The sequence below is a fragment of the Pongo pygmaeus genome, chromosome 19, assembly GCF_028885625.2.
Source record: "Pongo pygmaeus isolate AG05252 chromosome 19, NHGRI_mPonPyg2-v2.0_pri, whole genome shotgun sequence".
NCBI classification, from domain to species: Eukaryota; Metazoa; Chordata; class Mammalia; order Primates; family Hominidae; genus Pongo; species Pongo pygmaeus.
In genome coordinates this window covers 58,655,001-58,668,229 of record NC_072392.2, presented here as the reverse complement: position 1 = coordinate 58,668,229, position 13,229 = coordinate 58,655,001, and positions in this window count along the sequence as shown.

Genomic DNA, 13,229 nt, shown 5'->3' with positions numbered 1-13,229 from the left:
CTCACTGCAACCTCTGCCTCCTGGGTTCAAGCGATTCTACTGCCTCAGCCTCCCTAGTATCTGGGATTATAGGTGTGTGCCACCATGCCTGGCAAAAAATTTTTAGTAGAGACAGGGTTTCTCCATGTTGGGCAGGCTGGTCTTGAACTTTCAACCTCAAGTGATCTGCCCACCTCGACCTCCCAAAGTGCTGGGATTACAGGTGTGAGCCACCATGCCCAGCCAGTAGCACTTTTTGTAATAGTCAAAATCCAACCAACTAACTAAATGCTCAATTAACAGTAACATGGATAAATAAATTGTGGTACATTAAGCAATGGAATAGTATACAACAATGAGAAGGAACAAACTACATGCAATAGCATGGCTACATTTCACAAACCTAAATTGAGTGGGAGAAGTCATTCACAAAGGTCCTAATGTACTATTCCATTTACATAAAGTTTACAGCAGGCAAAACTAACCTATCAATTAGAAGTCAGGATATGGACTTAGGGGGCGTGGCTAGTGACTAAGAGCAAATATGAGGGGGGCTTTTGGGGAGCTATTGACATTCTGTGTCTTGATTTGGCTGAGAATTATATGGATATGTTCAGTTTGTGAAAATTCATTGAGCTGTACACTTATGATATCTGTGCCGTTAAAAAATATATAATGGCTGGCTGGGGATGGTGGCTCATGCCTGTGATCCCAGCACTTTGGGAGGCCAAGGCAGGTGGATCACTGGAGGTCGGGAGTTCAAGACCACCCTAGCCAACGTGGTGAAACCTGTCTCTACTAAAAATACAAAAATTAGCTAGGCGTGGTGGCGGGCACCTGTAATCCCAGCTACTCAAGAGGCTGAGACAGGAGAATAGGTTGAATCTGAAAGGCGGAGGCTGCAGTGAGCCGAGATCATACCACTGTACTCCAGCCTGGGTGCCATCTGTCTAAAAAAAAAAAAAGAAATATATATATATATATGTATATAAAGGCTACTATGTATTACTATGTATACTTTCTTCCTTATACAAGTCAATTGTACAGTTTCCAGTTTATGATTTGTCTAAAGCAGAGAAATAGGTAAGAAATAAAAGGTAAGCCCTGAAAATTTGCTGATTGGAATTTAAAAATATTTTTCTTTGTATTATATTGATGGAGATTTTCTTCTACTTAAAAGACGATAGATTGCTCAACACATTAGAGCAATTTTGGAAAGGCTCCTGAATTTGAAAGAAAACTACATTTTGGAATACCCAGTAGTTGAGACAATTTCCATGTATAGATGCTAAATAGTCTAGACTTGCTTTATGAAGATGGGCTTCCTCAAACACCACCATGTTAGATAATTCAGCATTCAGTGCAGCAGTGAAAACTTAGCACTTTAAATGTGGCTGGATTGTAGATAGAGACTGACATGTTAGATTTAGTACAACTGTAGAATTAATGCTAAAAACTCCCATGCTGCACAGTTTTCCCATATGCTACATAAAAATGCTATATAGTTTCACACTCAAAAGCTGCTATATTAGGGTGCTAGCTGATTTTATGCCTTCAACTTACTTAATGTTTTCATTTATATACAATAGAGTTTTACACCATGTCAGTCAAGCAATCTACTGCAAAATAATTTACAGTAAAATCATAATAAATTTATACAAAGTATTGATTTAGCATTAATTTTCCAACTGTAAAAGTCAATGAACCATAAATCTGTAAATAAATTGGTGAAGTGAAAGACATAAATGACAAAAAAAATTAGTCACTGTGTTGTGTATGTGCTTTTTTGATGGCTATATGGAGAAAATATATGGGAAGAGTCTTCTTAAAATTTTAAATTAGTGACATAAAAATAACATAATGCATGAAGAAATAGACTATCTCAACAAAATTGTGAAGAAAACCACCCTGGAATCTGGTTGATAATCTTAACATACTGGCATCACAATTCAGTTTCCCTGCAAGGGAAAGCATCGTCACACTCCTGTGCTTCCAAAAAATGTTGGAGGCAAATCTATATAATATAGTCTATTTAATTCTTAGAATATCATGTTTCTGTTTATATGCATATGTTTGAATATCTTTACCATTTTAAAAGCCCACATTGCAGGCATCACCTTGGCAATATAATAGTTTAGGCCCCCAGGGCACATTTGTATCTCCTTGACTATGTGTTTTATAAGTGATTGCCCAGCCTGAGTTTGATCACCTGCAGTGATGGGAATGCACCACCACCTAATATGTGGTGGCCTATTCTGTTCTAGCCTTGGCTGGTTACTTAGAGATTATGGTGATTCTTGTAGTTCAGTCTCTGTTTTGGTCAGAGAAAAACTTTTTTCTAAGACTATATTTACTAGACCCATTGCAGCTCCATCTCAATGGCATCAACTGAGCACCAGAGACCAGATAAGAGAGTGGCTAAGTTGGTAAAGATGCCATCATCAGTGCTTGGAGAAAAACATAAGTTCTTCATGTTGACACACTTAATTGATAGTTGCTGATATGGTTTGGCTCTGTGTCCCAACCCAAATCTCATCTTGAATTGTAATCCCCAGGTGTTGAGGGAAGGACCTGGTGGGAGGTGATTGGATCATGAGGGTGGTTTCCCACGTGCTGTTCTCGTGATAGTGAGTGAGTTCTCCCAAGAACTGATGGTTTTATAAGGGACTCTTCGCCCTTCACTTCCTCTCTCCTGCCACTATGTAAGATGTGCCTGCTTTCCCTTCTGCCATGATTGTAAGTTTCCTGAGGCCTCCCCAGCCATGCAGAACTGTGGGTCAATTAAACCTCTTTCCTTTTTAGATTACCCAGTCTTGGATATTTCTTCCTAGCAGTGTGAAAATGGACTAGTACAGTTGCTGTCTTCATTAGGTACTGTTAGTGTAAAAAAAATCAGTCTTTATTTGGAAAATTATGTCATAAGGCTGTACATTCATATCAAGAATTCTGTGATCCAACTGAGTGGATTAGTTTAGGTTTGGTTCATGTGACCACCATTGACCCAGAGGCCAGAGGAATGGGATGCATTAGGCCTAGCCATGTGTTATATATAACTCTAGGGTCAGTGGTAGTATCCTATCAGATTGTGTTGACTGTGAGAGGGTGAGCAGTGGATTCCAAAGGAAAATTAGGGCTGTGACCAGATCACTGGGAATGTGGTACAGACTGTGCACTGCACAACTCCAGGGTCACCATTCACATAGTCTGCAATGTGATTGGCATCCCTTGGAGTTGTGCAGTGCACAACCTGTGCAGCTGGATGCAGTAACCCTTGGTGTGACTCAGAAAAGGAATAATAAGTGCTTTAGAGGCAAATTACAAATGTCCACTATTCTGACTGGCTAGATTTGCTTATCTAGTTGTTCCCAAAAGGCTTAAGAGAATATTTATGATCCCCACTCTTATTTATTTATCAGGTTTATTTATATGTCCTGTCTCTGCAACAGTAATTTTCGACTCTTTTTTTCCTGCTACTGTATACATAAAGAATGATTTTTATGTAAGTTTGTACTTAGGATAGGTATAATCCTGAAGTGTGTTCTGGATCTACTCTTTTGTCACTCACTCAAGAAAATACATATGTGAGGCCGGGCACCGTGGCTCACACCTGTGATCCCAGCACTTTAGGAGGTCAAGGCAGGTGGATCACCTGACATCAGGAGTTTGAGACTAGCCTGGCCAACATGGTGAAACCCCGTCTCTTCTAAAAATACAAAAATTAGCCGGGCATGGTGGCACATGCCTGTAATCCCAGCTACTCAAGAGGCTGAGGCAGGAGTATTGCTTGAGCCTGGGAAGTGGAGGTTGCAGTGAGCCGAGATTGCACCACTGCACTCCAGCCTGGGTGACAGAGCGAGACTCCATCTCCAAAAAGAAAAGAAAGCACATATGTGCCAGGCGTGGTGGCTCACACCTGTAATCCCAGCACTTCGGGAGGCTGAGACAGGAGGATCACTTGAGCCCAAGAGGTTGAGGCTGCAGTGAACCAAGATCGTGCCACTGTACTTCAGCCTGGGCAACTGAGTGAGACCTGTCTAAAAAAAAAAAAATAATAAATGTAGGAGTGTAAATTAGATCAACCATTGTTGGAAGACAGTGTGATGATTCCTCAAAGGCCTAAAAACAGAAATACTATTTGACTCAGCAATCCCAATATTAGGTGTATACCCCTCAAAATATAAATCATTCTGTTATAAAGACACATGCATGCATATGTTCATTGCAGCACTATTCACAATAACAAAGACACGGAATCAACCTAAATGCCCATCAGTAATAGACTGGATAAAGAAAATGTGGTACATATATACCATGGAATACTATGCAGCCATAAAAAAGACTGAGATTGGCTGGGTGCGGTGGCTCATGCCTATAATCCCAGAACTTTGGGAGGCCAAGGCGGTGGATCACCTGAGGTCAGGAGTTCAAGACCAGCCTGATCAACATGGTGAAACCCCATCTCTACTAAAAATACAAAAATTAGCTGGGTGTGGTGGCATGCACCTGTGATCCCAACTACTCGGAAGGCTAAGGCAGGAGAATCACTTGAACCCTGGAGGCAGAGGTTGCAGTGAGTAGAGATTGTGCCATTGCACTCCAGTCTGGGCCACAGAGCAAGACTCTATCTCAAAAAAAAAAAAAAAAAACCACTAAAAATATTTTTATTAAAATCAGAAGTGCAATAAAATTTCTAACTCCATTGTGATATGATATTATATGCATTGGTTCTTAACCAATGCAATGATACTGAAACATAAATATGATCAGTTATAAAATTATGACACATTCATAAATAAAATATTTTGTAGACACTGGAATGATGTTTCTAAAAATTTTGAAAGAGATAAGGAATTTTTCTAATATTATTATGAATGAAAATGTAGGGTCCATGCTCAAAGTTGACATCACCAGGAATGGAACAAATGGACATAACGTGCCTCCTAACAGGACACATTAAATAGAACATGACATCACTTCTATGGTGTTTTTTCCAGAAGAGCATAACCTGACCCTAATCTTGAGGAAACATCAGACAACTCCAAATTAAGGGACATTCTACAAAATAACTGGTCTTTATTCTTCAAAAATGTCAACATCAAGAAACCCCAAGAGAGACTAAAATTAAAAAGACATAACCAAACACAAAATATGATACGGGATTTTATTTTTTTACAAAGGGCTTTGTTGGGAGAATTGGTGAAACATGAACAAGATGAGATAATAGTTTTATATCAATATTAATTTCCTGATTTTGATCATTGTACTGTGGTGACTGCAAGAGAATTCCTTGTTTTTAGGAAATACACAGTGAAGGTCTGAGGTGTAAAGGGGCATCGTATCTCTCAGTTACTCTGAAAAGGTTCAGAAAGAGGGAGAGGAGAGAAAGCAAGTGTGATTGAAATCTGGATGAGGGTTAGAGAGGAGTCCTTTGTACCATTTTCACAACTTTTCTGTAAGTCTGAAATTAAGTAAAAAGAAATACTTTAAAGAAGAAAATGTGCAATATTTATTTAAAATATATATGATGAATATAAAATACTTGGAAGAGGTTAAGTGTGGTGGCTCACACCTGTAATCCCAGCACTTTGAGAGGCCGAGGCAGGTGGATCACCTGAGGTCAGCAGTTTGAAACCAGCCTGGCCAACATGGTGAAACCCCGTCTCTACTAAAAATACAAAAAATTAGCCGGGCGTGGTGGTGCTTGCCTGTAATCCCAGCTACTTGGGAGGCTGAGGCAGAAGAATTGCTTGAACCTAGAAGGTGGAGGTTGTGGTGAGCAGAGATGGCACCATTGCACTTCAGCCTGGGCAACAAGAGCAAAACTCCATCTCAAAAAATAAAAAATAAAATAAAATAATAAAAAAATTAGTTGGGCGTGGTGGTGGGTGCCTGTAATCCCAGCTACTCAGGAGGCTGAGACAGGAGAATCACTTGAACCCAGTAGGCGGAGGTTGCAGTGAGCCAAGATTGCACCACTGCACTCCAGCCTGGACAACAGAGTGAGACTCTGTCTCAAAATAAATAAATAAATACATAAATACAAAAAATAAAAATAAAAAAGACTGTAAAGAAATGTACCAGACTGCTATTTCTTAGCTGAAAAATTTTTGAATGATTTTTGGTATACTGTATTCTCTCTATTAACTGCATATATATAATATTTATGATTTTTAAACATACCCATTTTTGCTAGCATTTTAATGTATATAAATAGGACAAGTTGTTTTTTCTTCCTTAACTTCTTTGACTCTTTGATATTTTCAATGTTTATAGCAATGTAATGATTAAATAATTTTTTTATCTGAAACTGACTTGTAAATGATTGCCCACTTGCCTGCATCAAACAATCATATAAGTGGAATGAATAATGGAGAATTCTGATTTTACTCCAAGCATCCTGTAGCTTTCTTGGAAAGGCTAGATTTGTAGATTAGTAATTTCATATTTCCATATAAAAGAGCAACCTAAATTATAATGTATAATATCACAGTAATTCAGCGTGGTGTACCTTTAAGTGAAGGAAAGTACTAGATTGTTGAGAACTATTGTTCAAACTGTTGCCCAGCCAGTAGTTTGATCTCTAAATGGGCGCATTCCTCTATATGCCTCATAATAAGTTTAAATTTAGGCCAGGTGCCGTGGCTCACGCCTGTAATCCCAGCACTTTGGGAGGCCGAGGCGGGTGGATCACCTGAAGTCAGAAGTTCAAGACCAGCCTGGACAACATGGTGAGACTCCGTCTCTACTAAAAGTACAAAAATTAGCCAAGCATGGGGTTGGGCACCTGTAATCCCAGGTACTCAGGAGGCTGAGGCAGGAGAATTGCTTCAGCCTGGGAGGCAGAGGTTGCAATGAGCCGAGATTGTGCCATTGCACTCCAGTCTGGGAGACAAGAGCATACCTCCGTCTCCAAAAAAAAAAAAATTAAATTTAAAACTGTGGAGGTTTTATATTTTTTTCAATAAAACTATAAAATCCTAGTGCAGAAGTCTTCAACTCAGCCTCATGCCTCTAGGCAGAACCATAATTGAGTTATCCTAGACAGGTAATTTTCCATTCCAGTGAGTCTGTAACAAGCTCAGTAATCCATTCCTGTAATGATTTTTCATCAGAAACTTCTTTATTTGGTCTAATTCAAGTATTTTCCTTTCAGTTTAATTTAATTTCATCTGACTTTCTGTTACATATAGGAATTTATTCTACTGTAGAAAATTATGTAATAAATGTCCTTGTGCCATCATTTCATTTTATTCATGATCATCCTGATAAGAAAACATGGCTTCATTACATAGTCAGAATTAATATTATTTGTACATATTAACTGTATTTTCTTTCTTTTATGTTATGAGAGTATAATGATTTACTATTACATTGCTCACTTAATTGATACCTGTATATGGTACAGGATTTTGACAAGGCAAAAATGATCTTCATGCATTTATCTGTAACCTCTGACTATATGATGGTATAGTAATTTCAGCTCATATAGATGACTTATGTTGAGTTAAATTGTTAAAGAATGTTGAAATGTAGCAGCCAACAAACATATAAATGTTCAACATCACTAATCATTAAAGAAGCAAATCAAAAGCACAATGAGATACGATCTCATACCAGTCAGAATGGCTATTATTATTAGTATTACATTTTTATTTGAGACAGGGTCTTGCTTTGTCACCCAGGCTGGAGTATGGTGGTGTGAACATGGCTGACTGCAGCCTCAACCTCCTGGGCTCCAGCGATCCTCCCATGTCAGCTGCTCATAGCTGGGACTTACAGGCATGTGATACCATGCCCGGCTAATTTTTGTATTTTTTAGTGATGGGGTCTTGCCATGTTGCCCAGGCTGGTCTTGAACCCCTGAGCTCATGCCATCCACCCACCTCGACCTCCCAAACTGCTGGGATTACAGGCATGAGCCACCATGCCTAGCCCAGAATGGCTATTACTAAAAAGTCAAAAAATAATAAATGCTGGCAGGCAGGGCAAGGTGGCTCACACCTGTAATCCCAGTACTTTGGGAGGCCAGGGTGGGTGGATTGCCTGAGTTCAGGAGTTCAAGACCAGCCTGGACAACACAGTGAAATGTTGTCTCTACTAAAATACAAAACATTAGCCGGGCGTGGCAGCGTGTGCCTGTAGTCCCAGCTACTCGGGAGGCTGAGGCAGGAGAATTGCTTGAACCAGGGTGGCAGAGGTTGCAATGAGCCAAGATCACAGCACTGCACTCCAGCCTGGGTGACAGAGTGAGACTCAGTCTCAAAAAAAAAAAAAAAAAAAGAAAAAGAAAAAAGATGCTGGCAAGGCTGTGGAGAAAAGGGAATGCTTATACACTGTTGGTGGGAATGTGAATTAGTTCAACCTCTGTGGAAAGCAGTTTGAAGATTTCTCAAAGAACGTAAAACAGAGCTACCATTTGACTCAGCAATACCATTGCTACATATATACCTAAAGGAAAATAAATCATTTCACCAAAAAGACACATGTGCTCCTATGTTCACTGCAGCACTATTCACAATATCAAAGACATGGAATCAACCTAGGTGCCCATCTATGATGGGTTAGGTAAAGAACATGTGGTACATACACTCCATTCACTACTACACAGCCATAAAAAAGAATGAAATCATGTCCTTTCCAGCAGCATGGATGCAGCTGGAGGTCATCATCCTAAGAGAATCAAGGCAGGAGCAGAAAACCAAATACCACATGCTCTCACTTATAAGTGGAAGCTAAACATTGGATACACATGGACATAAAGATGGGAACAATAGGCCAGGCGGTGGCTCACACCTGTAATCCCAACATTTTGGGAGGCTGAGGTGGTCAGATCAACTGAGGTCAGGAGTTCAAGACCAGCCTGGCCAACATGGTGAAACCCTGTCTCTACTAAAAATACAAAAATTAGACAGGCGTGGTGGTATGTGCCTGTAGCCCCAGCTACTCGGGAGGCTGAGGTACGAGAATCGCTTGAACCAGGGAGGTGGAGGTTGCATTGAGCCGAGGTTGCACCACTGCACTCCAGCCTGGGTGACAGAGACTCTGTCTCAAATAAATAAATAAATACATTAAATAAATAAATGGAAACAACAGACACTGGCGATTGTTGGGTGGTGGGAGGAAGCAGGGCAGGAGCTGAAAAACTACCTATTGGATACTATGTTCATTATCTGGGTGACAGGATCAATCATACCCCAAACCTCAGCATCACACAATATACCAAGGTAACAAACCTGCACATGTTCCCCTGGTATTCTAAATAAAACTTGAAAAAAAAAAAAGAATGTTGAAATGTATGTAGACCAGAGTATATGATAATCCATGGTTGTCTTCATGATTTCGAGTGACCTGTCATTTTACTGGTGTTTAATTGTTGTTGGTATCTGGCACAGTATTTAGGACTCAGTGTGGAAATGAACATGAATAATACTCTGGTCACTGTGCATCTCTCATTCATAAAATGCCCCTTAAAAGACTGGGCGTGGTGACTCACACCTGTAATCCTAACACTTTGGTAGGCCAAGGGGGGAAAGATCACTTGAGGCCAGGAGTTCGAGACCAGCCTGGCCAACATGACCAAACTCCATCTCTACTAAAAATACAAAAATTAGCTGGGCGTGGTGGTGGGTGCCTGTGATCCCAGCTACTTGGCAGGCTGAGGCAGGAGAATCGCTTGAACCTGGAAGGTGGAGGTTGCAATGAGCCGAGATTGTGTCACTGCACTCCAGCCTGGGTGATAGTGAGATTCTGTCTCAAAAAATATGTAAATAATAATAAAAAATAAATAAAATACCCTTTAAAAGGGGGGCAGTCTAGTCTCTTATCTGTCTGGACATCATGCTACCCCGCATTCTCCTTCCCTGCCACACTGAATCACGTGTAGCGCCAGAAAACCTCAATAGTTCATGTTAGCAAGGATGGGTTCTCATCAAAGCAGGCCTGTCAGAGAGATGGGGAAATATGCAAGGTGCTAGGCACATAAGTATGGGCAACAGGAGTGTCCAGAGATGAGACTAAAAGGGCTACGTGGTGAAGGGCCTTGAATTTCACACAAGAGTTTGGATTGAATCCTTAAGAATTAATTGAAGCATTATGAAGGGAGACTAAAGAAGCATTGTGCAGATTTAGATTTGAGGAAGAGCTCTCTACAGGTGAGTAGTGGAATGGGAGGGATTGTGGGGTGGGGTGAGGAGGAATGAATGGCAAAGTCTTGATTTAAGACAATGAAGTGAAAGAGGTGGAAATGTGAATTATCAAAGGATAGAAGAAAGAGGATTGGGTGGTTGATTGAACATGGAAGGAAAAAAAAAGATAAGGATGAGTTCCAGTTCCTTTTCTTTTCTTTCTTTTTTTTGTTTGTTTGTTTGTTTGTTTGTTTGTTTGAGACCTGGTCTTGCTCTGTCATCCAGGCTGGAGTGAGTGCAATGGCGTGATCATGGTTCACTGCAGACTTGACCTCCTGGGCTCAAGGGATTCCCCCACCTTGGCCTCCAAAAATGTTGGGATTACAGGTGTGAGCCACCACACCCGGCCCCAGTTTCTGGTTTACACCTTGGGGTGCATTGTGATCCCAGAGACTGCTCCATTATACTGCCTCTATAAGAGTCATTCTGTTTAGGGTGTTCTCACTGAATCAGACATGATTCTTGGTTGGAAGTAACAGAAGCCATCTCTGGCTGTCTTAAGAAGTATTTATGAAAGGTCTGTGAGAGAGTGCTAGTTGTTATTTCATTTCTATTATTTCCTTTTTACTCAGGAAAGAGCATAAACGTTCCAGTAAGAACCCTTGGCACATAAGACCACTTTCCCCAGCCTCCCTTGCAGCTAGGTCTAGCCATGTGACTAAGTTCTGGCCAGTGGGATATAAACAGAAGTAATGTGTGCAACTTCCTACACTTATCCTTTTTTTTTTTTTTTTTTTTTGAGACAGGTTCTCACTCCATCACCCAGGCTGGAGTGCAGAGGCACAGTCTCGGCTCACTGCAACCTCTGCACCACCCTGGGGCTCAAGCAATCTTCACACCTCAGCCTCCCGAGTAGCTGGGACTACAAGTGCATGCCACCATGCGTGGCTACTTTTTTTTTTTTTTTGAGATACAGTCTCATTCTTTCACCCAGGCTGGAGTGCAGTGGTGTGATCTTGGCTGACTGCAACCTCTGCCTCCTGGGTTCAAGTGATTCTCCTGCCTTAGCCTTCCAAGTAGCTGGGATTACAGGTGTATGCCCCCACACCTGGCTAATTTTTGTATTTTTAGTAGAGGTGGGGTTTCACCATGTTGCCCAGGTTGATCTTGAACTCCTGAGCTCAAGTAATCTGCCCACCTTGGCTTCCCAAAGTGCTGAGATTATAGGCATCAGCCACTGCACCCAGCCTAAACTTATCCTTGAAGGGTGAAGGTATATACTTCTTCCTTTTTCCCATTACTTATGTGATGGCTGCAGCTCCATCGTGGACCATGAGGAAGTCCATACCTTGGGGATGGCAAAGCAGGCAGAGTATTCTGGGTTCCAGATCAACCATAGCATCCTAAAATGCCTATGTTCAAACTTTCATGTGAAAGAAAAATAAACTTGTGCCTTAAGTATCCATTATTTTTGGTTTCTGTTACATGCAACAGAAACCATATCTCAATAACACAGGTAGGCATCAGAGACTCACCAAAATGACAGAAGGCTAGAGGGCTTTGAATACAGCTGGATACAGGGGCGCCATGGAGGTGAGGCAGCAGAGACACCCAGCCTCAGTACCACGCTCCTGCCGCTGGGAGCAATCTGACTCCCAGATGGCCCCAGTCTGGTTCACTCAGTCAAGATGCAAAATCCTGGTAGGGAGCACTTTCTTGCTCAAATTGGGTCATGTGTCTCCTCCCCAGGGACACCAAAGGGCAGCTGGAGGAAGGACCTAGCCCTCTGCTTCTGTATTGGGCGTGAGCATTGGGAGGTGTGTTCCAGGGATAGCCCATGCATTAACAAAACATACAATAGGAAATTCCTTCCAAGGGAAGATTGAGCTGCTGAGAGGAAGGGGGAAGGGGAGGATGGTGGACAGCCGGAAAAACACAACATATGTCTACTACATTTAACTTCTCCTTACCCATACTGAATCATGGCAAATTAAGAGAGGCTATCATGATTTATTTTCCCATTTAACTTAAAGCTTTCTTATTTCAGTGGACCCATTTTGCCTTAAAACATTGCAATTTTCTTTCACAATACCCTTTAAGTGGCACACATTTATCATTTCTTCTAAATTCTGTTGCAAGCAAAGATATTCACAGGCTGCTTATAGTACTCATATGCTATACCTTCCTTTTTGGCAATAGAATCATGGAAAATGGCAACATTGTATAAAAGCTACAATCAAAATTCTGTCTTTGGATCTTTAAAATACTTCTTAAGAACAGCAGCAGTATTTTCTATATATAAGAAGAAATCTTAGCAACTAAAATGTTATTAGTATCCTTTCAAAAGCCAGTATCAATCTTGGCAATCCTGTATTTTAACAGGACATTTTTATTGCATTTCAGAAAAAAAAAAAAAAGTTACGAAGAATTCAATCCCTTGATTTATTTGAAAAAAAAAACTAAACTATTCCTCATTAACAGGAAGACTATCAGATAGGCCCAAAGTACAGTTGTTGAAAATGAGCATTTTTTTGTAATAAGTTCAGTCTCATTACTGTTCTGTTGCAGTTATCTGACAATTTCTGGAAAATGACTCTTAATACTTGTTTTTTAAATGTGTCCCAAATTAGTAATACTAGCTGAGATGCCAGTAATTTGCAGGTGAGAGTTACTGTTGCTCAAAATTAAGAAACCATTCAGTCACACCAAGTAAAACATCTAGTTTTGTAGCTCTAGTATTTTTATTAAAATACTTCACAGATAGAAACAAAACTTTCTTCTTCCCTCTCTCTTCCTATCTTTCCTCTTACTCAATCAAATCTGACTTAATAGTTAAACACGAAGTTTTGCAATCATTTCTTTCTTTCCTTTTTTTTTTTTTTTTTTTTTGAGACAGAGTCTTGCTCTGTTGCCCAGGCTGCAGTGCAGTGGCGCGATCTCAGCTCACTGCAACCTCCGCCTCCCGGGTTCAAGCAATTCTGCCTCAGCCTTTCAAGTAGGTGGGACTACAGGTGCCTGCCACCATGTCCAGCTGATTTTTGTATTTTTAGTAGAGACAGGGTTTCACCATATTGGCCAGGCTGGTCTCCAACTCCTGACCTTGTGATCCGCCTGCCTCGGCCTCCC